Source organism: Schistocerca nitens, chromosome 5 (assembly GCF_023898315.1).
Source record: "Schistocerca nitens isolate TAMUIC-IGC-003100 chromosome 5, iqSchNite1.1, whole genome shotgun sequence".
Classification (NCBI taxonomy): Eukaryota; Metazoa; Arthropoda; class Insecta; order Orthoptera; family Acrididae; genus Schistocerca; species Schistocerca nitens.
The window spans coordinates 120,346,645-120,372,544 of NC_064618.1; positions in this window are offsets into that span (position 1 = coordinate 120,346,645).

Here is a 25,900-nt window from a genome sequence, read left to right on the forward strand (position 1 = left end):
AATCCCAAGCTTGTGATGACCACCTTCATCTTCAGAAACTTAGGACTCTATGCGAACGAGAGGCAACAAATCTGATAAGAACTTTTCATCCAAAGACAAAGGAATCACAGAAAATAATTAAGAATATAAGAATTCGACGATAAGTAGAAGTGCTAATGCAAGGGAAGCGTGGCGCAGTTTGTTACTTGAAAATCGTTATTGATAACATGCTCAGTCAAAGCCAATGTAAGGAATTAGTCTCACACAAACAATTACATCCAATTGATTTGTGCGATATAAATTTAGATTTTCGTTTACATGAATTGTGAATGAGTCAGATAATACTGATATTTTTACATGGTGCATGAGTGCATGTGCTGGAACATAGGGAAATCGTTGGTATGATCAAGACAATATATTTGCAAACATCGAAAAGGTTTTCCTCTGCATGTGTTGGCCATGAGAGAAACAACGAATGGTTAAAGAGAAACTACTTTCGATTGGCAGCTACGACCGCATTAAAGGGTGAATGCATAATATTCTCCAGAATTACTGGGAACGTGATACTTATCTGGACGACACCACCAGTGATAAGGATCTTCTTCTGATTTAGGTGAAACATTCGCCGTGAAAAGTACGAAGATAGAATCGCGAACTTTCAACGATTTCGGCGTGCTGTTGATGACTTATAGAACTTCTATAAGAGACTTACAATTCAGGGAGCACCACATGACTCTGAACAAGGTTCAACACATCGTAGTCAAAATTTTCAATCGCGCGAAGCATCTGGACAAGGTAACTTTGGTCACCTATAATAGGCCAGCACTGTGATAATCGTCATTGATATAATGATGTACGAAGATGTGACCAGTCTCGGAATTACAAGCGTAGCGATGATTGCTTTGGAAATGATGAATTGAAGGTAAATGATTTTGAGTAACAGAACAGACAGTACAAGACAGATTTTGTGATTCGTCATCTCTGAGACAGGTGTACAGACAACGGCAAAACGTGCAGACACCAATAAATTAAACGTAGTTTCACATGAGACTCTTTCGGCAGCATGTGAACAATTTCATAAATCATCTCCAAGTATAAAAAGGTTTAAAAATTTTGTGAAAATGTCATGGCTGAACTAAAGGAAAGAAATGCTAAAGGTAGCTGACGCTCTAATTCCTGTTATTGACCAGTTTTGATCGTCATAATATTGCTACCGTCGTAGATTGTGGAATTAGAATGAACAGCTTCTCGGAACAGAAGATATATACCAGTACTTCCACTACACTGTGTGCATGTAATATTAAAAGTCGTGCTATTACTGGGCAAAACATTACATGCAGTATTTTAGATTTCACATGACTCACGCTGCTTATTGAATAATTGACTGTGGAGAGAACTTTTGGTGATGATTTATTGACAGAAAGTGGATGTCGAATTATTAATTTCAGAAAATAATCTTTAAGCATTTGTGCAATTGTGATAAGAATGAAGAAATGGTAGTTAATTCAGTCGAGTTCATCTCAGGAGAAGAAGACGTCCCTGTAGGTATCGGAGTTAAAATTATTGAGAAGATAGATGGCGTGATAGAAGCCCTAGTTTACTTGAAGCATAAAGTGTCCAAGATGAGAGCAGAAGGAAATTTGGAAGTCTTGTCAAAAATACAAGAAAAGACCAACGGTTTGATTTACTTGCCGACATCGTATAAAGACAATTTGCGAGAAGCGTTACATATGCAAATAGAGGTATTTTCCAGTAATCTTGGATACATAAAGTGAGGTCAGTATCAAACTAAGGAGTGATAGCGTGAACCTTTCAAGATGAAATCGTGTCCAGTACCGCAAGTTAGAAGAGAAGCTGGGTAGAAGGAAGTGAAGGGTATTATAGAAAACGACATAATCGTGGGACCAGACGGTGAATATTCCAATGAGATACACATAGTAGTCAAAACTGAAAGGTCACACGTGATTTGGATGCCTGAGCTATCAACCACGTCGTTCTTCTTGAGGGAGATCTGTTAAAAAATGTTAAGGACTTTTACAGTAATTTAATGGCAGTTGCTGTCTTACTAGTTGGGATATGAGAGCTATTTATTAGCAGCAGAAGCTGGGGGATGGAAGTCAAATGTTCATCGCAACCATTTCAAGTGGATGCTGTTCTGATTAAACATTTCATCATTTGTTCTAGCTCCGGCCCAAATGCTTAGGGAGGAACTTTTGTAGATGATATTTTAGTTGGGTCTGGCACAAGCACCTGTTGGATAAACTCCAGACTACATTTAAATCGGCTGGAGTCACTCTCTGCAAAAATCTGAATGCGCGAGGAAGAACATACAGGTTATAAGAAATTTCATTTCGTCTGCAGGAACTGAACCAGGCATGAAGATTGCAAAAAGTTCGAAATAATATAGTAAAACCCCATTCAAAAATTATTTCAATCGTTACTAGGCTCCTCTCGATACTACCAGCTCTTCATTAAAGGACATTGCTTGTCATCACGTGCTTTCTTGAAATTAATTAAGAACGATTCCACCTGAAAATGTGGTACCGATCAAAATGAAGCGTATGAAGAGGTCAAGTTTCACTATTGCTATCACCAGATCCTAGTAAATCATTATCTGTTGCTGTAGGCGCAAGTGAATTTGGCATTGGGCGCATTTATATGAAATTGTCACTGAAAATGGTCAGGAAAGACATTGCACGATAGCGTTCTCAATTTGAGTTTAGTAAGATTGGGAAAGAAAATACAGCATGACACAGTGCGAAGTACTTAAACAAATCTTTCGAGGCGTTTATTACTTCCGATTTTTTTTTATTTATTTATTTAATTAATTAATTTATTTATTTATTTATTCTAGAATGATACGCTGTTGTATGGACAGGTCATCGAGCGTATTATTCTTCTTGCTTCACTGTGAATTGATGCATAGTCGGCTTGCTAGGTGCGCTTTCGTTTTACAAGGATTGGAATTCGAAATCCCACACACTCTTGGCAAATAAAATGTGGTACCTGCTGCTTTATCACATAATCCGCGAAATGTAAAGGACGTCTGCACTGAGAACCCATATGTCAAAAAATGAAGATTAATTTAATAAGAAGAGTAGAATGCGAAATTTCTACACACTATTCAGACAGAAGAGGAAGCTGAAACACTTCACATGATAAAATGAAAATATTAGGACAATAATGAAGAAAAAGACGATAAGTTATTACTTTGTTTATACTTATATTTTGTGTAGGAGGCCAAACCTCAATGTATTATACTGGAAACTACATATCCCTAAACAAGAGCTGGAAGACCTTATCGAGTACGTTCACGTCAGTCATGCACCGTTTGGCCGCGAGAAGGGCCTAGAGAAATATCAAGTACAAGTTTCCTTTTACAGCATGTCATGATGAGTGAGAAAAGTTTTAAAAATTTGTGATCCCTGCCAGCACACAATAGTCTCCAAGATATAGTGTAGAGAGTTAAAGTACAACATAATTCCTGTCAATTAGCGAAACTGTCACATTAGATTTGGTTGGTCGATTTCAATAATCGAAAGTCAACTTCTGACAGAGTTGTGTGGATGTAGAACGGTTATCTGTAAGAAGATGAAAGAATGTTTTGCGAATATTATTTATCTGAAATACCTCCTCACTGACAATACACCCCAATTTCGATGAAATCTTTGGACTGAGTTTATCCAAGAACGGCAAACTGGAAATTTAATTTCATCGTATCATTCAATGTCAGATCCCACTCAACACATTACGAGAGAATTACGAAGACTGTTTAGGGTTCACTGTGCTAAAAATTATCGAAACCGAAGTCAGAAACTGGCAAACATTGAAGATTTTATCAACAAATTGAATTGTAAAAGCATTACAGCATCATCTTGTACCACGTGATTTGGTGCGAAGCCCTATAACTTTCTAGAAAGAACTAAATATTTCTCTGATCACCATGAAATGTCACAAGCGGAAAGGCAGATGATGGCTTTGCAGCAAATGCAGAATAAGTCGTTGGCTACGAAGAAAGCACATGATAAAGCAATTCGACTGTGTACCTATTAAGTATAACAGGAAGAACTTCTGAGAATATTTTTACATTTGTGATGTATCTCGATACCGTTATTGTTTTCGTACACAAGAGTGAAACAGAAAATATTCAAAGTGATAAAGTGTTAAGCAGACTGGTTGGGACCCCACCCATTGATAGTGTCTATAAAGTTTCATGTTGTTACTATTTCAAAAAAATTTTACATGTCAACGTTTCTCACATGTTTAATAATGTGGGTGGCCAAAGTCTTATTTTTCGCCTGATCCTACTGTCTATTTTTCTTTCTGTTGTTTGCAAACATCTGGCATGCAATATACCTGTCCAAGGATGTGCCTCAAAGGAGTGATGCGAAATCAGATCTCGTAATACTTGGAGCTGGTTTGCCTTCCACTGTGTGTTACTGGTAGTAATGATTGGCTAGTCATGACTGCGCGGAATGTGTTGCACACTGGTCTTTGTACTGTGGGCTGCATGAGGTATCAAGTTTAACAAATCCATGTGGGCTGCTTGACACTCCGAGACTTCATTTCTCCCCAAAGCAGAGTAACCCCCCAACCCCTCCGAGTGCAGTGAATGGCTCAAGTGAAACACTACAAAATAAAGTGTGTTCTCGTCTGGATATTGAAAATTCTTGGTTAGGTATTTACATACAAAAATGTATTTGCTTATCTGAAGTGTGGGTTACAATTTTATCGCTGCCCCCTTAAATCTTCTTTCTTCATTTATGAGCTGACTGACTGTTAATATTTATGTGAATAACTTTGAAGTACTATGAATATTGTGTGTACCTTCTCAATTCAGACAATTAATCTTGCTAAATGGTTATGTAGTTAGACTGTGTTGGTATAAAGTGATAATGCCTTTTAGGTGATGACTCTCCTTCAACATAAGCTTTCCTGAACACAACTAATTTCGTTTAATATGAAGGAGTGGAATTTTCTGATCTAAAATTTATTCATTTCTTTTATTAAAAGACTCTTAAGGATTAGGTTAGATAAACAGTTCTGTACTACACTGCAATCAGAAGATAAAATGTATCTTTAATCACTTTGTTAAGCACCAGTATATTATTTACAAATAAATAACAACATATCTAACAAGTTTTATTATGGACATGGACTTGATTTTCTGAAGAGACAGTGATTTTTCGCTAAAATGGAGCTATTAATTAATAGCTACCTAGAGCGTAATTGCTACTGTTCTATATGGTGGACAAATTCTGTTAATAATTGACATTGGTCCACTTACATTATTTTTTCTTCAACAGCACATTTTGAAAATTTTTCACTGATAGCGTTTGTATGTGGTTTTTTAAGTTATGTTTTCATGTATCAGCATTTGTTATGTGCACTTTACGTATGCATATATCGACTAAATCATTATGCAGCATTTCACTATCACGCATTTTCTACTTAATGCAACATTATTTTTTTGGTTAGTTTGATACTGGAGCTTTATTTTGCCGTAAACAACCAGGCAAAAGTTATGTTTAGAGGTCCAAGGATGTGTGGAGATCCTATACACTCCCACACTGAATTTGTTATATTCTTGACTTTTTTCATAAGTTTATTGCTTAGCATTATAGCATAGCGTATCATATACTCATATTAATGCAGCTACCACTGGTTACACATGTCCAGCATTTAGTAACAGTAATATTTGCCCAGAGGCAATGCTTTTTTGTGATGTATTGTGCACATGCTTCATGTAACAAGTACTACGCAGTCAGTCACTGTCGCTGGTCAAGCACTCTCATATGAGATGTGCATGTTCAGAACAAATGGATTCAGTCTATTTATGCGCTCTGTGTTATTGTGATCTCAGAGTTTCAGCATAAAGCCATTAATGTTGTATTATGGCATAAGGGATGTAGGCAAAACTGAATATAGTGGTACTGCTTTGGAATCAGTTATAATTTCAGCAATAAATCATACAGTCTCTAATCTGCCATTAATAATTATCAACAGAAGTCATCTCAGTTCACTTCATATAGTTACTAACAAAAGAAAGTTTATAATTAGATACTTGGAGGTGAAGATCAATGTATCACGTTTGTTAATTGTCTATTAACTTGATACTTTATCACTTCTAAATTGTGCATTGGTGATCGCTTGAAACACTTGATGAAACAAACCTGTATTTGATGTCATATGTCATCTGTTCTCAAACCAGTGTAGGCCTGTAAATGTAATGACTTAAATTCAAACCATATGTATTCAGTATAGCGGTTAATCATTGCTTTCTTTACTAATCATGTACAGCCACAGAGATGCTGTTCTGTTATGGTGCCATGTTTAATTTCCTAGTTCTTAAGGTAAAGTGTCGTATTTGGTAGGCTTTTTGTTTTGATGTTTCCTTGTAGCAAGCAAAATGTTGTGCTTTTAGCTAGTGTTGCATATGGGATTAATCGAAAATGTATTTGTGTGTGATTTGTTGAAACAAAGTGGCAATACAGAAAATGTTTCATGGTGATATGTGACGAATTGCGCACTCAGTACAGATGAACTGCACAATGTAACACGTGTGCTGCTCCATTTGGTAGAAACTCGGCAGGTAAGTGCCATGCTCTAAGGAGCCCATAAACATCTAAACTAACAGCACAACGTAAAATATATAAACAAGGGATTCCTATTAGATGTGTTGTAAATTACATAAATAGTCCAGCGTACATACCAACTAAATAACTTAATAAATTGCTCTACCAGCACTAGAAATATAACACGAAATACACAATTAAAATTAGCATGGCCCTAATTAGTTAGATGAAAGACACAAATATATCAGTCAATGGCAAAATTCATCTCATTAGGTATCACTAATTTGCATGCAAATGTGCCAATCATGGAAACTATAAACATCATAAAAAGTAAAATACCAAAATCTGGCAAGCTTAGCCAACCAGAAATAAAAAAAGTGATCAGACTCTTTGAAATAGTGGTGACATACAATAACTTCACCTTCCCTGGAGAGATATACAAGTAATTGATGGACTTACCATGGGAACCCGGACAAATATTTTCTTAGATTACTCAGAATATAAAATTTTAGAGAATAAATCCAATGCATTGATAAACTCTCTTATTACTGAGGATATGTCGAAGACGCCCTCATTCTCTTTAATCAAAACAGTGACGAAATTAAGGAATTTCAAGAACAAATGAATAAAATATATAGCAGCATCAAATTCACCATCGAATGTTAAAGGGACAAGAGCATAAACCCGTTAGATATAAAAATATGTAATCTCATCCAAAAATTTGGCATATTTCATAAACCATCGACAACTGACTACAACATACATAACTCGTCATGTTACTTACTAGTGCATGAAACAGCGTATTTGCTCACTATAATAGATTGTGTGCCTAGAGCTCCCCTTATGAAACAAAATATGATACAATTAAAACTGTAGCCTCAAATAATAGCTATAATCAAATATGATCCATATGACACACAGAAGTAAATTAGGGCCAAATATGCAAATGAAAATTAAGTAATATCAATGAAAGTAGAAACAAACAAGAAAGGAAAATTTGCTACATTACCATATCTGCGAAATATGCAAACAAAGTGACACATTTCACAATTTTGATTAAAATTGGTTTCTGCACAAAGAATAATCTAGTAATGAAAGTCATGAACAAAACAGAGAATCCTCAGATATACAATTAAGCAGACATACACAAAACTATATGCAGTGACTGTGACATGTTCTATGTCTGTCAATCAGGACGAAAATTTACAATAGGGTATAAAGAACATATAAACAAATGTGAATGCAACCTCTCCAGATTAAGTATGTATCTTCGATCAAATCAACACTCTACAGCGGATACAACAACTAATCTTTCCTGTCTCCACAAAGCCAAAAGAGTATAAGTATTTTAGTGGAATTTACTCAAATTTGCCAGAAACTCCAAAGAAATATTCTAAATTAACAAACAGAACTCAGAAGCAAAAACTACATTGAGAACTTCAACTAAAATTTAACAGGAATAAACAATTCAGGATCAAATTCTATCTTAAATTTTATGTCTGGAGTAAATGGATTTTCATCAGAGATAAAAATTTTTATAGCAAATCATATTTAACAAATAGACCAATAATGTAACAACCATGTTCAAATATAATGAAAACAAGTACATCACGTTTGAAAAATAGCGTTTCCGATCTTATTTTGTAAGTAAAAAATTTTAATATAATTATCACACATATATATGTACATACAACAGACAACTGATATGGGGAAAAACGGTGTATCTTCACAAATGAGAATTTTACAAACTCTAAAAATATATCTTTTTTTCAGTTTTCTGACTGGTTTGAGGCAGCCCGCCACGAATTCCTCTCCTGTGCCAACCTCTGCATCTCAGAAAAGCACTTGCAAATGTCCTCAATTATTTGCTGGATGTATTCCAATATTTGTCTTCCTCTACAGTTTTTGACCTCTATATCTCCTTCTAGTACCATGGAAGTTATTCCCTCATGTCTTAACAGATGTTCTATCATCCTGTCCCTTCTCCTTATCAATGATTTCCACATATTCCGTTCCTCTTCGATTCTGTGTAGAACGCCCTCATTCCTTACCTTACCAGTTCAACTAATTTTCAACATTCGTCTGTAGTACCACATCTCAATGGCTTCGATTCTTTTCCGTTCCAGTTTTCCCACAGTCCATGTTTCACTACCATACAATAGTGTACTACAGACATACTTTCTCAGAAATTTCTTCCTCAAATTAAGGCCTATGTTTGATATTAGTAGACTTCTCTTGGTCAGGGATGCAATTTTTCCATTGCTATTCTGCTTTTGATGTTCACGTTGCTCCATCCGTCATCGGTTATTTTCTGCCTATGTAGCTGAATTCCTTAACTTCATCTACTTCGTGAACATCAATCCTGATGTTAAGTTTCTTGCTGTTCTCATTTCCGCTACTTCTCATTTCTTTCGTCTTTCTTCGATTTACTCTCAGTCCACATTCTGTACTCATCTGAGTGTTCATTCCGTTCAGAAGATCATGTAATTCTTCTTCACTTTCACTCAGGATAGCAATGACATCAGCGAATCGTATCATTGATGTCCTTTCACCTTGAATTTTAATTCCAAATCCTGAAACTTTCTTTTATTTTCATCTTTCCTTCTTCGATGTATAGATTGAACAGTAGGGGCGAAAGACTACATCCCTGTCTTACACCGTATTTAATCCGAACACTTCGTTCTTGATCTCCACTCTTACTATTCCCTCTTTGCTCTTGAACATATTGTATATGACCCGTCTACCCCAATAGCTTATTCCTATTTTTGTCAGAGTTTCGAACATCTTGCACCATTTTACGTTGTCGAAGTCGTTTTCCAGGTCGACAAATCGTACGAACGTGTCTTGATTTTTCCTTAAGTCTTGCTTCCAGTATCAACCGCAACGTCAGAACTGCCTCTCTCGTGACCTTACCTTTTCTAAGCCTAACTGATTGTCATCTAGCACATCCTAAATTTTCTTTTCCATTCTTCTGTATGTTATTCCTGTCAGCAGCTTGGATGCATGAGTTGTTAAGCTGATTGATAATTCTCGTACTTGTAAGCTCTTGCAGTCTTCGGAACATTACCCACCAATATTAATATAGTTATCCCCAGGATTAATTAGTTTTTTGAACCTGATGCAAAGAGGTCTTTGTTTGTTGTTTGAGCCATGTTGCCCCACATTCTTTGACCTTGTTGCTGATTTTTTTTCCACGGAAAGCCTCCTTGAGGTGACCAAACGAACGAAAATCCTAAAGAGTCAGATCTGTAGGGAGAATGAGGTAGTGTCACTCAACCCACATTCTTCAGCCAGCTGGGCGATGAGTGCGCGAACTATGTCATGTAGCAAAAGATGAGACGTTGGACATCCTAAAAGACAATCAACATGACTTTTCCTGGACCATCTGAACAAAAGACTCCCCAACATCAAGTTCACCATGGAACTAGAGAGTGATGGTCAGCTCCCATTCCTCGATGTCCTGGTAAAGAAGAAGGCAGACGGCACCTTAGGTCACAGTGTGTACAGGAAACCAGCACACACTGACTTATATCTACAGGCTGATAGCTGCCATCACCCAGCACAGAAGCAAGGAGTGCTGAGAACACTCGTACAACGAGCCAAAACTCTCCCTGACCCAGACAGCCTGACAGCGGAATTAGAACATCTACAAAGAGTGTTCACAGACAACGGATACTCCACCAGGGACATCCGCAAAGCGCTCCGTCCATCTAGACGACCTGAGGCAACAGGAGAGGAGCAGGAAGAAGAGAACAGGAATGTAGCCTTTCTACCGTATGCTGGGCCTATATCTGCAAAGATCAGCAGAATCTTGAAGAAACACAGTGTCAACAGTGTGTTCTTCCCACCTAACAAGCCAAGGGCGCTCCTTGGTACTGTAAAGGATGATTTGGGGTTAAGGAAACCTGGTGTCTACCATATACCATGTGAATGTGGGATGTCTTACACCGGTCAAACTACCAGTACAGTTGAAGTAAGATGTAAAGAACACCAGAGACATACTAGGCTACGACAGGTAACTAAATCTGCAATAGCAGATCATTGCCTGGGCCTTGAGCACACCATGGATTATGACAAAACCAGGATCCTGGCTCAGACCGCCCGATTCTGGGCTAGTGTCATTAATGAATCGATTGAAATCAAGACGGCGGAGATCTTTATCAAGGATATCAGCTTAGTACTGCGTGAAATCCTCGTTTGGAACTACTACAGAAACAACGGAAGAAAGTTCCCTCCTCCAGGAATGAACTACAGACGTCCAAGGGCGTAAGTAACGGAACAGAACGGCATACGCGATACCAGGCGGCAGCAAGCTCCTTGGAGGATGGCCATCATGATATGCAGCTCCAATAGCAGCCGGATGCCGCAGGAAGCGCACCTCACAGGCGCATACCGGGTTCAGGCCAGGAGAATGGCTCGGCCACGAGTGAAACTCGCCGCGGTCACGGACAGCATAAGGAACTTCAACAGAGCCATGGTAGTGCTAGGATCGTGCCTATCGGGCGCGGACCCAATAGAGAACGCCTTGGGATGTCTGCTACCTCAGAAGAGCCGCAACGGGCGCGGACAGAAGATGGAGCGCCTAGAGACTGGTACCACCGCCAGAAATGACCATAGTGGGCGCAGACGGCATAGAGAGCGCCACACACCGCCCAGGCATAAATATGGGACAAGGTCAGCTCGTCAACCAGTCTCAGGGAACACCTGACGAAGATGCCGAGTTACGACGTCGAAATATCGTGTTGGGACGACGCGGACCACCGGCAGTACACCCGATTCTACGAGATAGTTCAAACATTATTACTGTTTACGTTTAAATTAAGTAATTTATGTAACAAAAATGCCTTTTTTACACATTACAGTTTCATATACAGCGCAATCGTCCAGAAATTTAAAAGATCTAAATGGAATGGTTATAAAAAAATATAGCCACCTCAATTTTTGTTCCATTGAGATTCATAACTACTAACTAACGTATCATGCTATTTATTAGTGCCAAGAACGTTCCAGTACAACCTCTAGAAAAATTTATAATCGCAAGGTCGCCTATGTGCTCGATAGTACCTGACCTTCTTTGATACTCGCATTGATATTGCACCTGTTTTGCGTGGGTAACGTCATATGTTATGGAGCTCAGGAACGTGCAGTTAGAAGGAGAAGTCTTTTGGATATCTACACTGCCGAAAAAAATAGAAACACTAAGAAAGAGTTGTGCGACATAAACGAAGGCTGGCAGGTATGTTTCTACATCTGGAAGATGACGTCTATTCAGATTTCGCGCCAGTCACATAAGAGTGGCGTTTGTACTGCCAGTATGAGGATAGTTATCTGGTTCTCCTTAAATATACCCGGCAATGGTCGTGAGCTTTCGGTACCTTTAAGATTGGACGTTGTGAGTCAAAGTTAATCAAGAATGCCTTTAAGGCATCAAAGACGCCATTATCTACACCTCACTGAGTTTCAACGAGGTCGTGTAATAGGGCTACGAGAAGCTGGATGTTGCTTCTGCGATACTGCAGAAAAACTTGGCGCCAATGTAGCCACTGTACATAATAACTGGCAGCGGTGGACACAATAATGTACTGTTGTAAGGACACTTGGCTCTGGATGGGCCACGTATCAATACTGAGAGGGAAGATCACCGTGTTCGGCGTATGACTCTGGCGATCGTACTGCATCTCCAGCAGTCATTCGAGCAATAGTTGGCACCATAGTGATACACCCAGTTGTTACAAATTGATTACTTCAAGGACAGCTCCGAGCCACACGCCCTGTAATATGTATTCCACTGAACGCAAACCACTGCCGTTTGGGACTTCAATGGTGTCAAGCGAGAGCACATTGGAGGGCAAGGTGAAGGTCTGTTATGTTTTCCGATTAAAACCGGTTCTGACACGGTGCCGGTGTTGGCCGTGTGTTGGTTAGAAGGAGGACAGTTAGGCTTCTGCACTCAACCTGTCTGCAGCCTAGACACAATGAAGCTACACCTGGGTTCCGTATGACGGCAAGACGACTCTCGTGGCTGTCCTACTCACCTGACAGCAAAATCGTACTCCAATCTGGTGGTTCGACCTGTGTGCTGTCATTCACCAACAGCATTCCAGAGTTTGTTTTCCAACAGGAGAACTCTCGCCCACATACCGCTGTCGTAGCCCACCATGCTCTACAGTGTGTCGACATGTTGCCTTGGCCTGATCACCACATCTGTCTCCAACTAAGCACATATGGGACATCATCAGACAACAGATCTACTGCCATACACAAGCATCATTAACCGTCTCTGTGTTGACCGATTAACTGCAACAGGCATGGAACTCCATCACACAAACTGACATCTGGCACCTGAACAATACAATGCATGCACATTTGCATGCTTGCATTCAACATTCAGGTGGTTACACCGGTTATTAATGTACCAGCATTTCACATTTACAGTGTCTTATCTCGCATCTACATTAACCAGTGATCTTGCAATGTTAAGCACCTAAATGTGTTACCTAGATAATGCAAACCCGAAATTTCATTAATATACTGGGTGATCAAAAAGTCAGTATAAATCTGAAAACTGAATAAATCACGGAATAATGTAGATACACAGGTACAAATTGACAAAATGGTTCAAATGGCTCTGAGCACTATGGGACTTAACTTCTGAGGTCATCAGTCCCCTAGAACTTAGAACTACTTAAATCTAACTAACCTAAGGACATCACACACATCCATGCCCGAGGCAGGATTCGAACCTGCGAACGTATCGGTCGCGCGGTTTCAGACCGTAGCGCCTAGATCCGCTCGGCCAACCCGGCCGACACAAGTTGACACACATGCTTCGAATGACATGGGATTTTATTAGAACCAAAAAATTACACAAGTTCAAAAAATGTCCGACAGATGGCGCTTAATCTGATTAGAATAGCAATAATTAGCATAACAAAGTAAGACAAAACACAGATGATGTTCTTTACAGGAAATGCTCAATACGTCCACCATCATTTCTCAACAATAGTTGTCGAGGAATAACGTTGTGAACAGCACTGTAAATCATGTCCGGAGTTATGGTGAGGCATTGGCGTCAGATGTTGTCTTTCAGCATCCTTAGAGATGTCGGTCGATCACGATACACTTGCGACTTCAGGTAACCCTAAATCACGGACTGAAGTCTAGGGACCTGGGAGGCCAAGCATGACGAAAGTGGCGGCTGAGCACACGATCATCACCAAACGACGCGCGCAAGAGATTTTTCACGCGTGTAGCAATAAGCGGTGTAGCGCCATCCTGCATAAACATCGTACATTCCAGTAGGTGTTCATCAGCCAGGCTGGGGATGATGCGATTCTGTAACATATCGCCGGCCGCGGTGGCCGTGCGATTCTAGACGCTGCAGTCCGAAACCGCGGGATCTCTACGGTCGCAGGTTCGAATCCTGCCTCGGACATGGATGTGTGTTATGTCCTTAGGTTAGTTAGGGTTAAGTAGTTCTAAGTTCTATGGGACTGATGACCTAAGATGTTAAGTCCCATAGTGCTCAGAGCCATTTTGTAACATATCGGCGTACCTCTCACCCGTTACGGTAGCAGTTACAAAACCAGAACCACGCATTTCCGCGAAGAAATGGTAGATGTGGTAAATCCAACCCATACCGTGGCTTTATCGTCGTGCAGCTGAGTTTCTACGACAGTTCTAGGATTTTCGGTGGCCCAAATCCTGCAGTTGTGGGCGTTGACAGACTTTCGGTGCGTGAAATGAGTTTCGTCGGTCCACAACACGTTACTCAACCAATCGTCATCTTCCGCCATCTTTTGAAACGCCCACACCGCAAATGCCCTCCGCTTCACTAAATCGCCAGGTAACAGTTCATGATGCCAATGGATTTTGTACGGATAGCATCTGAGGGTACGCTTAAGTGCCAACCAAACAGTAGTGTATGGAATGCCGGTGCGACTGTACGAGCGCTGACTTCCCCGTGCATAGACGAACCCGCTACAGTCTCCATTTCTTCCTGAACAGTCTCAGCAGCACCACGCCTTGTACTCAGTCGGCCACTACGGGGTCTATCGTCTAAACAACACGTGGCTTCGAAATTCGAAATCATTCTCGCCACAGCTGCATTTGTCAACGGGCCTTTACCTGTTCGAATCCACTTCCTATGGCGATAGGATCGTAACGCTGAACTAGCACATTCCTCATTCTGATAATACAGCTTCACTAAAAGCGCCTTTTCAGGTAACGTCAACATGGTGCGACTGCTGGCCCATCTGATTCTCTCTCTCATTACAGCTCCTTTTATACACGATTGTCATGCGCAGTCACTGACGTTTTGCTGTCCAGCGCTATCTGTCGGACATTTTGTGACCTTTTTTTTTTGGTTCTAATAAAATCCCATGTCATTTCAAACATGTGTGTCAATTTTTACCTCTCTATCTACATTATTCCGTGGTTTATTAAGTTTTCAAATTTATACTGACTTTTTGATCACCCGGTACATTAATTCCTTTTTTGTGTTGTGATTTTTCCAGTGTACATCACTAATAATTTACGAGGTCACTAACTCGTTTTCAGTATCGGAAGCTTACTACCACGTTACCTGAGGGCCAGAAGGTGAGCAGCAGGGTGCTGTAGGTGGTCACTACGGAGATGAAAGTGGCGACGAGGCTCAGTCGCACGGTGATCACGCCCAGCAGGTTGACCACGGGGCGTCCCGAGGACACCTGCCGCGACAGCAGCCGCAGCTCGCGGTGCGCGGCGCCGCCCACATGCCGCCCTTCCAGCAGCAGCTGCGAGCACAGCTTCTGAGTGTGGCTGACTTCCATTTCTACCCAGTGAGCGGGAAGTACCACAAATGCTATTGTGCTTACACTTAGAGATGTACCCACCCACAGCTGCCAGCCACCAGAACTGTGCGTACCAGGGAATAATGACTTTGTTATACGGAAGTAAATCAGCACTACAGTTAACAGCGAAAGGATTGTTAAATACAGCAGCAGAAAATATCTGTGAACAGAGGTCACCACTGCTGCTGATTCATTAACTGATGCATATGCTCGCCTAAGGGATCTTATATATAATGGGAAACAACGTACATCTCCAGGGTTTACTTGTAGATTATCAACTGGCATCAGATGTTTTCTTGAAGAATCTTCCGCAGGACGTTTGGCAGACATATTAAATCGCGTACCGAGTAAACAGCTATTAAGAAGTGAGATCCTATGCCTTATTACCAACTGTAAATTTGCAAATTTTAAAAGTGTTAGTAGTGTTGCTCCGAAGCCATACAAACTAGACGCTGCACACAACGACTGATTCAGAGTACCATTAACAATAAAATAAAGAGAGCATGACAAACAATAATAACAAACTAAAAACATTAGTTGCAGCTTCGCAGCCCTGCCTACACGAACACTGACTGGCCCTATATAGGTAGTCAGTGTACTGTCACATAATGCTATCAGCTGCAGCATTTTCTCGTAATTTTTTGTATTGAAAAAGGCATCGGAAGTTATGGAAACGAGCACTAATATTGGATATCGCCAAACTGTTGCGAGTACGATAATGGTTATTGTAGAAAATGTCTGAGTCATACTGATACCAAAGAATAGTAAAATGCAAGCAGAAACCAGCTGTGCCATGCTGGTGAATGTCAGTATAGTTACATCTGACTTTGATCTCTTCAGTGAAACAGTTTTCACATCAACTGTGAATGGCATCAGGCCAAATAACTTGCATATCCGGTGGAATGGTTTACTGGCCAGCAAGAGCTGCTCAGTAATTTCTGGCACTTCAGCGGTGAATTCGTTTTCCGGCATCATCTGAAAATTTAGAAATAAGTGCTATTATTCTCCAGTGTGTAAAATTATGACTTACAGTGGTGGAAATGTTTATTGCGTCACCTCTTACAATTAGCAATTTTTGTTACACTCATTGAATAACTCAGCTAAATTTGCCTGATTTCTCTTGATTTCTATCAGAAATGAATATACACAATAATTTTTGTCAATTTATTTTTATTCTTAATTTCTGTTTCTATAAAAATGTTTGTTTTTTATAACTTAACACTTTCTTCAAAAACGAGTGTAAGTGGATATGTCAGCTATTCAGCTTGTTATTCTGAAATATGAATACCAATGCTGAAAGAATCACTGCATATTAATGTTGCAACATAACACTGATGGATTTTAGTGTTGTCTCATATGAACACACTGTTGCATTTAATACTTTGTTGCTCTACCACGTGTCTAATCACCGCTTGGCATTGTGAAGGCATTGAAAGAATTAACGTTTTAATGTACTCCTCACTCAGTTCGTGAAACCACACACACACAGGGGTCTCCTACAGCTCGCGTTTATTCCGTGGCTTCTTTTTGGTGATAGCATTTCCCATAACCTTACAACAGTTCTCAATAGGATTGAGATCAGGGCTGTTTCCAGGCCACTCTAATACTCGAACCCCACTTTGTCGAAGGAAATATTTTACCTGAAATGTAGAATCACGTGATAATTAACCAAGAAAGTAATCTGGTTCGCGTTTGGTACAAATATTACTCATAGGACTCTCCATCAAAGCTCTATAGCAAGGAGTGGAGTCATCCTGAAAAATGCAATTGGAAACATCTCCAAACTGGTCTGTAATAGTTGGGATAAGCTTTCTTTCAAGGATGCTTATGTCGGCATCTGCGTTGACAGTGCCATTGAAGTCCAGACAACCTACTCCACTGGAAATGCACGTCTTGACCATCTGTTCTTGTAGGTATTTGACTGTATGTGTTGTGCATGATGGCAAAAATTCTTCACCTTTTCTTCTAAACATGAACACTTTTCCATCTGAGCCATGCAGATTAAATTTGTCTCGAAAGATTACTTTGTTCCACATCTCTGGTGTCCATGTCGCATGTGCCATTGCCCATTTTAGTCGCTGTTGTCACATTATCTTGGTCAATAAATGCTTGCTTCTAGCACGACGGGCTGAGAGTCTAGCCTCCAGTAGGTTATGTCTTACAGTTCTACTGGTTACTCAGATGTCGCACATTTCTTCACAGTCTCGCTTTAGTTCAGTTGAATACAGGCGACGATCGTTGAGGGAAAGCCTTTTCAATACCCTGTCCTGTTTGACCGTAGACGCCCTTTTGCGACGTCTTACTTTGTCACGATGAACATTTCCATTTTCCCTGTATTTTTCATTAACCTCGAAATCGTAGACTGATTAAATCCTGTCTTAAAGGCTATCTCTTTGGTGCTGAGACCAACAGAAGAATAAGCAATAATAGCAGCTTTCTTTTCTGGCGTTAATTCAACTGACCTGCCCATCTTCTCACTGCAAAGTTTCAAGTCAAAATGGCAGTATAAACACTGCTTTCATTGCAAAACCAAATAACAACAAAGAGTTGCGTATTGTTGGAAAACGTGCGTGAAGAGGTCAGATAATAAAGTCAAGAATATTTCAACAAAGTTTATCAACAATGGGACTGGTATAACCTGAAGCAAACTGCTGCAAAAGACAAAAAGACAAAGTAATTCATGGTCATGCAATAAATATTTCCACCACTGTAATCTGAACACAGTTGTCACACTTATGGAATTGTGATGAGTCCGCCTACTTACTTTGAGTAATCATTATTGATAATTTCCCTTCGCTTGGTGATTCTGATTGAGCCGTGACCTCCTACGATGCTCTTGTCGGGATGGTTTCTCTGTCGAAGCTACTCGCTTTGCGGCGTCCTGGTTGACTAGCTCCCTCTACTTAAGACGGCCGCGGCTCGCAAGACAGAGACTGTCGGGCCACTGACGGAGACTCGGTTGGCGACACTGACAGAGGGAAGGCAGCGCACAGAGCATCGCCAGCAGTCAGTAGGTGCTTAATGTACCGCGAGGACGCACGGTGTTGACATTCCAGCACCGGGATCTGGTGGCGAGCGGAAATGGAGTGCGGAAGTAATCGCCGGTCAACATAAGCTCTGTTTACGAGTCGTGTCTATCTCGAATCCGGAGGAGAGCGCGGGAGTTTACCCTGACGTGCATGTTAACGGCGAGCTCCTGGACTATAAATAGTGGGCCATTTTGTGGTGGAACTTTTGGATGTCATTGCTCCGTGTAGCGACTTCGAGTTTCGTTAGTCTTTCCTTATGTCACTTGGACGTGAGTCCGGGATGCTTGGTATTGCAAGTCCATGTAACTGCGCTGTGCTCTGGTTCTGCTGCATAACCAGTGTGGCCAATATTCGGCGATTCCTTTTGTGTTATTATTTTATGAATCAAAGTTATTCTGTATATAAAATTTTAGCCACTAATTTAAATTGGAATTGCCGCCTTCCTTGTTGTTGGCAACTATAATAATTTTGCGTCATCAAACGGTGCTTTGGTTTCTAAGGTTGTGTGCAGATTGTCTGGTCATTAACGCCTTGAACTAGTTGTGGCTTATAAATTTATCAGATGAAATTCTACGTAATTGGAGATTGTTTAATGTACTATTGCTTTAATGGTAACTGCAGTTGTCACACTATAACGTTTAACATCTCTTTATGCATTTGGCGCTACCCAGTGCTTGGCTGTTGGTTTTAGTATTTTAGTGAATTGTGTATTAATACTGGGTTTGTGCCTTCTAGAAGCCGTTATTGGTGTGCGCAGGCCTTCCTGCCAGTTGTTGTCACTTGAGCTCTCGACCACGGAATTCAGACGCGTGGCCGATGTGAACGCCCGACGTCCAGAATGTGCTGATTGCTGTGTAGACCTTTCAGGCTATCATATTGCCGAATGTTTTCCATAATAGTTAATTCACGTATTTATGAGATCTCTCTATTTGAGTGTTTTCTTTAAACGTAATAGTTTTAAACCTAATACCTTTTACAAAATTGTTATTTTTCATGTTCAGGAGGCCTAATAATTGACTAGTGACCTCAGATCTATAGTTATGTTAAGGTTATATTTGTGTAAACAAATTTTTTACTAATTTAAAGTTGGGGCCACGAGGGTATTTTTCTTTAAATTTTTTTAAAATTATTCTCATTGCTTTTATACAATTGAATAAAAGGTGTAGATCACCGCAATTTGCAAAAACTAATTAATCATTGTGTCGTTACCAATGCTCTGTTTTAATTAAAGTGGTGAAAATAAATTTTTGTATCCTCAAATGATGCCAGTATTCCTCTCCAGCAGTCCATGTGCCCTGCTTACAAATCCCAGACCTTACTACTCATACTGCGCTGTTTTAAGCGAGTTCATTCAGCGATTATAAGGTTTGTATAAAGGATAACATGAATCGCCAGTTTTCAGAATGTATCCACTACAGCTAAATATGTTTCCTTCATACGAGTCCAATGCATTTACCGCATTTTTCTTTTGTATGCAGTACAACATTGTTGTATTCTTACGCCTTGTTCTACTTTACTTTACCTATTTTACTGTTCCCAATGAACTTTTATAATGCAGTAGAATGGTCACCATTTTTGTTCCTGTTATTCGAATGAACGATGATCGTGAAACACACAATCTTGCAATAAATACCGATCGAATACAAAAAAAAATTGCTCTGCGAAGTCACTAACAAGTAATGGTTGTTTAATGTCTAGAAATCTCGTGTCTTGAAACAGGTCTGGTGCAGGATGACATCACATTTGACCGCGTCGAATCTCGAATGGATTGTAAGTTCGTATAAAGTTGGTGAATTTACACTATTTGGTCAGAAGTACCCGTGCGCCTCTTAGTGGAGATTAATATGGAGTGCGCCCACGATTTGCCTTTATAGCGCCTTGAGCTTTGCTTTGGATATTTCCTGTGAGGTTTCTCAATGTCTATGGAGCAATGTAAGGCCATTCTTCCTCAAGATCAGAACTCAGAGAAGGTAGTGGTGTTTTGGATGCTGGGGTCCGGAGTGAGATCGTTCTGACTCATCCCAATGCTGTTTCATTGGGTTTAGGTGCGGACTCTGATAAGGATAGTTTATTTCTGGAATGCTATTGTCCATGCTATTGCCTCATAGATACTGGTATACGACAGGGTGCATTACCATACCGACTCAAGCCATCAATGTCCATGAACTGTTCCTCTGTCGTACACATTACACAATGCAGTAAAGTTTATGCATACTCTTTTGCGTTTAACGTTTTCTTAAGCGCAATAATGGAACACTAAAGACGAGAAACGCATACGCACCGTAACATCACCTCCTCTGTGTTTCACTACTGGGACTGCACGTGTTGGCAGGTAACGTTCTCCTGACATGCGCCAACCATCGAATTGCCACATGTTATGGCATGATTTATATCTCCAAAACACTCGTTTCCAGTTATCCACTGTCTAGTGGCATCGTTCTTTACATCACCTCAAGAGCCGCTTATCACTGGTTACAGAAATGTGTAGCTTATGAGCAGCTACTCGACCGTTCTACCCCATGCTTTTTAGTCCCCTTCGCAAAGAAATCGTACCAGCTGCACAGCTGGTAGCACTTTGGAACTCATGAGCGTCTCTTTGCGCCGATTTCATTCGATTGTTTACAACCATCATCCGCAATGCTCAACCGTCCCTGTCCCTCAGTACGTGATATCTGCTTAGTCTTCGCTTATCTGTAGTTTCTCCTTGGCGTTTCCATCCCACAATAACATCGCCGACTACTTGACCAGCTTTAGAACGGATGAAATGTCCCTGATGGATTTGTTACTCACCTGACATCAAATGTTTAGTCCATGTACGGTGCCACTAAGTTCTCCCGGCTAAACTCGTTTACCGATACCGCATCCCTACTGACACAACTCAAGTTCCTGCCTCCTTTTCGACGGGCAGTTCCGTCTTTCTTGAGATCTAGTTTTCAGTCTTGCAATACATAGAAGTCTCCGCATACTTTTCATCAGACAGCGTACGCTCTATATCTACATCTACATGGATACTCTGCAAATCACATTTAAATGCCTGGAAGAGGGTTAATCGAACCACCTTCACAATTCTCTATTATTCCAATCTCGTATAGCGTGCCGAAAACACCAACACCTATATCTTTCCGTACGACCTCTGATTTTCCTTATTATATCGTGCTGATCGTTCCTCCCTACGTGGGTCGGTGTCAACAAAATATTTTTGCATGCGCAGGAGAAAGTTGCTGATTGGAATTTCGTGAGAGGATTCCGCCGTAACGAAAAACGCCTTTATTTTAACGATTTCCAGCCCAAATCCTGTATTATTTCTGTAATGACACTCTCTGCCATATTTCGCCATAATACAAAACGTGCTGCCCTTCTTTGAACTTTTTCGATGTACTCCGTCAGTCCTGTCTGGTAAGGATCCCACACCGCGCAGCAGTATTCTAAAACAGAACGGACAAGCGTAGTGTACGCAGTATCCTTGGTAGATCTATTACATTTTCCAAGTGTCCTGCCAACAAAACACAGTTTTTGGTTATCCTTCCCCACAACATTTTCTATGTTTTCCTTCCAATTTAAGTTGTTCGTAATTGTAATACCTAGGTATTTAGTTGAGTTTACGGCCTTTAGATTAGACTGATTTACCGTGTAACCAAAGTTTAACGAGTTCCTTCCAGCACTCATGTGGATGACCTCACACTTTTCGTTATTACGGTCAACTGCCACTTTTCGCACCATTCAGACATCTTTTCTAAATCGTTTTGCAGTTTGTTTTGATCTTCTGATGACTTTATTAGTCGATAAACGACAGCGTCATCTGCAAACAACCGAAGACGGCTGCTCATATTGTCCCCCAAATCGCTTATATAGTTAAGGAACAGCAAAGGGCCTATAACACTATCCTTGGCAACGCCAGAAATCACTTCTATTTTACTCGACGACTTTCCGTCAATTGTTACGAACTGTGGCCTCTCTGACAGGAAATCACAAATCCAGTAACATAACTGAGACGATATTCCATAAGCACGCAATTTCACTACGAGCGGCTTGTGTGGTACAGTGTCAAAAGCCTTCCGTAAATCCAGAAATATAGAATCGATCTGAAATCCCTTGTCAATAGCACTCAACACTTCGTGTGAATAAAGAGCTAGTTGTGTTTCACAGAAACGATGTTTCCTAAACCCATGTTGACTATGTGCCAATAGATAGTTTTCTTCGAGATAACTCATAAGGTTTGAACACAATATATGTTCCAAAATCCTGCTACATATCGACTTTAACGATATGGGCCTGTAATTTACTAGATTATTCCTACTACCTTCCTTGAATATCGGTGTGAACTGTGCAACTTTCCGGTCTTTGGGTACGTATCTTTCGTCGAGCGAACGGTTGTATAAAACTCTGGCAGGTTTTGTAGGAACATGACAATGTCGTTCTCCAGAGTAGCCTATAGATGGGACTTAAAGTAACTGATCATACTCGGTACAGAACAGTAAGTATCGATAGCCCTGGGACGTGGCAGATTGTTCAAAATCCCTGGATCAGCACAAAAATGTTCCGAGTGCGAAATTCTTTAAAATTGAGGAGCACAAATTCATTTCTCTTACGAGTGTCACGGTGAGAAAACAGTGTTCCAGAAAGAAAATGATATAAAGCAGAATAGTTCTAGATCCTCAAATAATCATATGAGCAGTCTTTTGTGGAGATCCATCGTTATTGTAAGGCAAACAATAGAACTGGATGTCTAGTTTCTCTCCTGATGAAACTCTCGTTTCCCTGTTCAAAACTCCAATTACCCCACTCAAAGGACCGAAGGTTCCACAACAGCCAACTCTACTAACAGAAATTCTCTCCCGAAGACATCTGCAATTTCTTTTTCATGATGTAGAACTGGACTGGACTTGGACAGAGATTCCTCATGAGGTGTAACATTTGATGCCCTGTGTCAAAGAGCAATCTTGTCCTGCTTCTCATTACAGATAAAATAATTAACAAACCTGACTTTAACCCTTTCAGATCTGAATGTTTTTCTGGAGGAAGTTTTATTTATGTGCTAATGCTCTTAGGTGATTTTTTAATGATTTTACGTGCAAGATTTATACAAAAATATGTACCTGTCCTCGAAACATACTTTGTACACTTGGCTTCATTTTATGGACTAAAATAACTAATCAGGAAATAGTCTCTATTGTAATACATAGTGACAAGATCATTCAATAATTGCCATGCAAAGTGACAATAACAATATTTAATTACAGTCTGCCTCGTTAGCTGAGTGGTCAGTGCGACGGAATGCCATGCCCAGGGGCCCCTGTTCGATTCCCGGCTTGGACGGAGATTTCCCCGCTCAGGGACTGAGTGTTGTGTTGTCTTTATAATCCTTATCACATCCCCATCGACACGTAAGTCGCCGAAGTGGTGTCAACTAAAAAGGCTTGTACCAGGTAACCAGTCTATTCGATGAGCTGCCCTAGCCTCATGACATTAGATTTATTTTTTTTTTTCGTTATACAGTGAAATATGGCGAACGAACCACATATATGTATGCAATCTCCTGCACGATTAAAACGGTGTCCGGACCGAGACTCTAAGTCTAGACCTTTTGTGGCCAAGTGCTTTACCGACTGAGTTACCTAAGCATGACTCGCGACCCGCCCTCACAGCATCAATTCTGCCAGCATCTCGTCTCCTACCTTCCAGACTCCACAGAAGCTCTGCTACGAACCTTGCAGAACGAGCACTCCTGGAAGAAAGGATATTGTGGAGACATGGCTTAGCCACAGCCTGGGGGATGTTTCCAGAATGAGATTTTCACTCTGCAGCGAAGTGTGCGCTGATATGAAACTTCCTGGCCTGTAAAATTGATGATACATACAGGAACTCATATTAGTGTGTTAATTGGTTCACAAAATGACAAACGTCTTCCCAAACCGCCACGTTACAACATTAGTGGTGTAGGTGATGAGATAATCACCCCTTCAAGAACTAGTTTGGTAGATTTGCGAAGTGATGGGAGGATGTGTGACATAGAAGTTGTTAGGAAACACAACGGTGATGTCATTTTAAGGAACGATTTCCTGGCCAATTTTCAGACGTATATCCAGTATATACAATGTGAACTGCACAATTCAGTGAGGCGTCTCACTTTTTTGACAATAGGCACTGACCGCATTCGCGAGAAACTTCTTGTGTGTGGCCTCCTCCACATGCTCCAATGGAACCACGAAGTTGGTCATTAAATACTACTACTCCTGTCAATATCAGTCGAGCAACTGAAAAGTTCTCTGGATTGATGTCAAAGCCCGGATACCGCCGAGATCGAACTTTCTGGGTGACCCGCTCAGCCAGGTCGGCGTTTGCGACTCGTTACAGATTCATGTCAAATGAAGTTTCAGTAAAACAAAGGTATGAGGCAAAATGTTACATGTGCCCGAATGTGATGATAATGTTGATCAAAGAAATATAGAAATACCGCATGGAACTCTGCTGGCAAATGGCGAGAAAGTAATGGAAGCAAAAGTTTAGTGTCGGGAGCAATTGAAACGTAAGGGAAATAAGAGGTTGCCAGTGAGGAACGTGTACACTGTTGCACCTATATTAAGGAATCAGTCAAGGGAAAAGTCGATACGTTTGTCTGAGTCAGAACACCCAGTTTTGAAGGAATATGTGTGGTTATTCGGGGAACAACAGTATCTGGCGGCAACTGACCTCATACAGCACGAAATACCAACGGGAAACGCAGTACCAGTGGCTCGGAAACCACAGAGACTACCGTTTCGTCTATAATCTGTTGTCGGGTAAACTATTCAACAGCACCTGACTGCAGGTTAATTCAACCGTCTGCTACCCTTGGTCGCCACCAATCGTCGTGGTCCCTAAGAAGTCATTCAATGGAGAAGAAACGTATAATCTATGCGCCGATATCAGAGTGATAAATATGGTCAGTACCCCTGACATTGGCTCTCTACCCAATATCGACGAAACATTGGACCGATTTGTGAACTGTAATTATTTTACTACCACTGACATGTCCTCATGTAGCATCAAATTTCAATTGAATCCCAAGATCGACCAAAGACCACTTTTGTGGTTCCATTCTATTGTATGAGTTTCTTCGCATGACTCTTGGCCTAAGGAATGTCCCTGCGAATTTCCTAAGGTTTGCTGAGTTATTGTTGAGAGGTTTGGGAGTACTGTATCTGTATATTTAAGTGATATCTTAGACTTTTCAAGAAAATCTAAAGAGCACGCAGAAAGATTAAGAAGTTTATAGTCTAGGTTGCAAAGCGCACATTTAAGTGTCACATGGAGAAGTGTTCTTTCGAAAAATTACAAGGACAGTAAATCTGGAACGTTATCAGTGCAGGGGGTTAAACCTGATCCTAGGATAATGGAAGCAGTTGAAAATTCTCGAAATCCCACAGATATCAAGAAGTTGCAGTCATTTTTGTGTTTCGCCACTTCTTATTGTATTTTCTTGGAATATCATACCATGGTAGCTAAA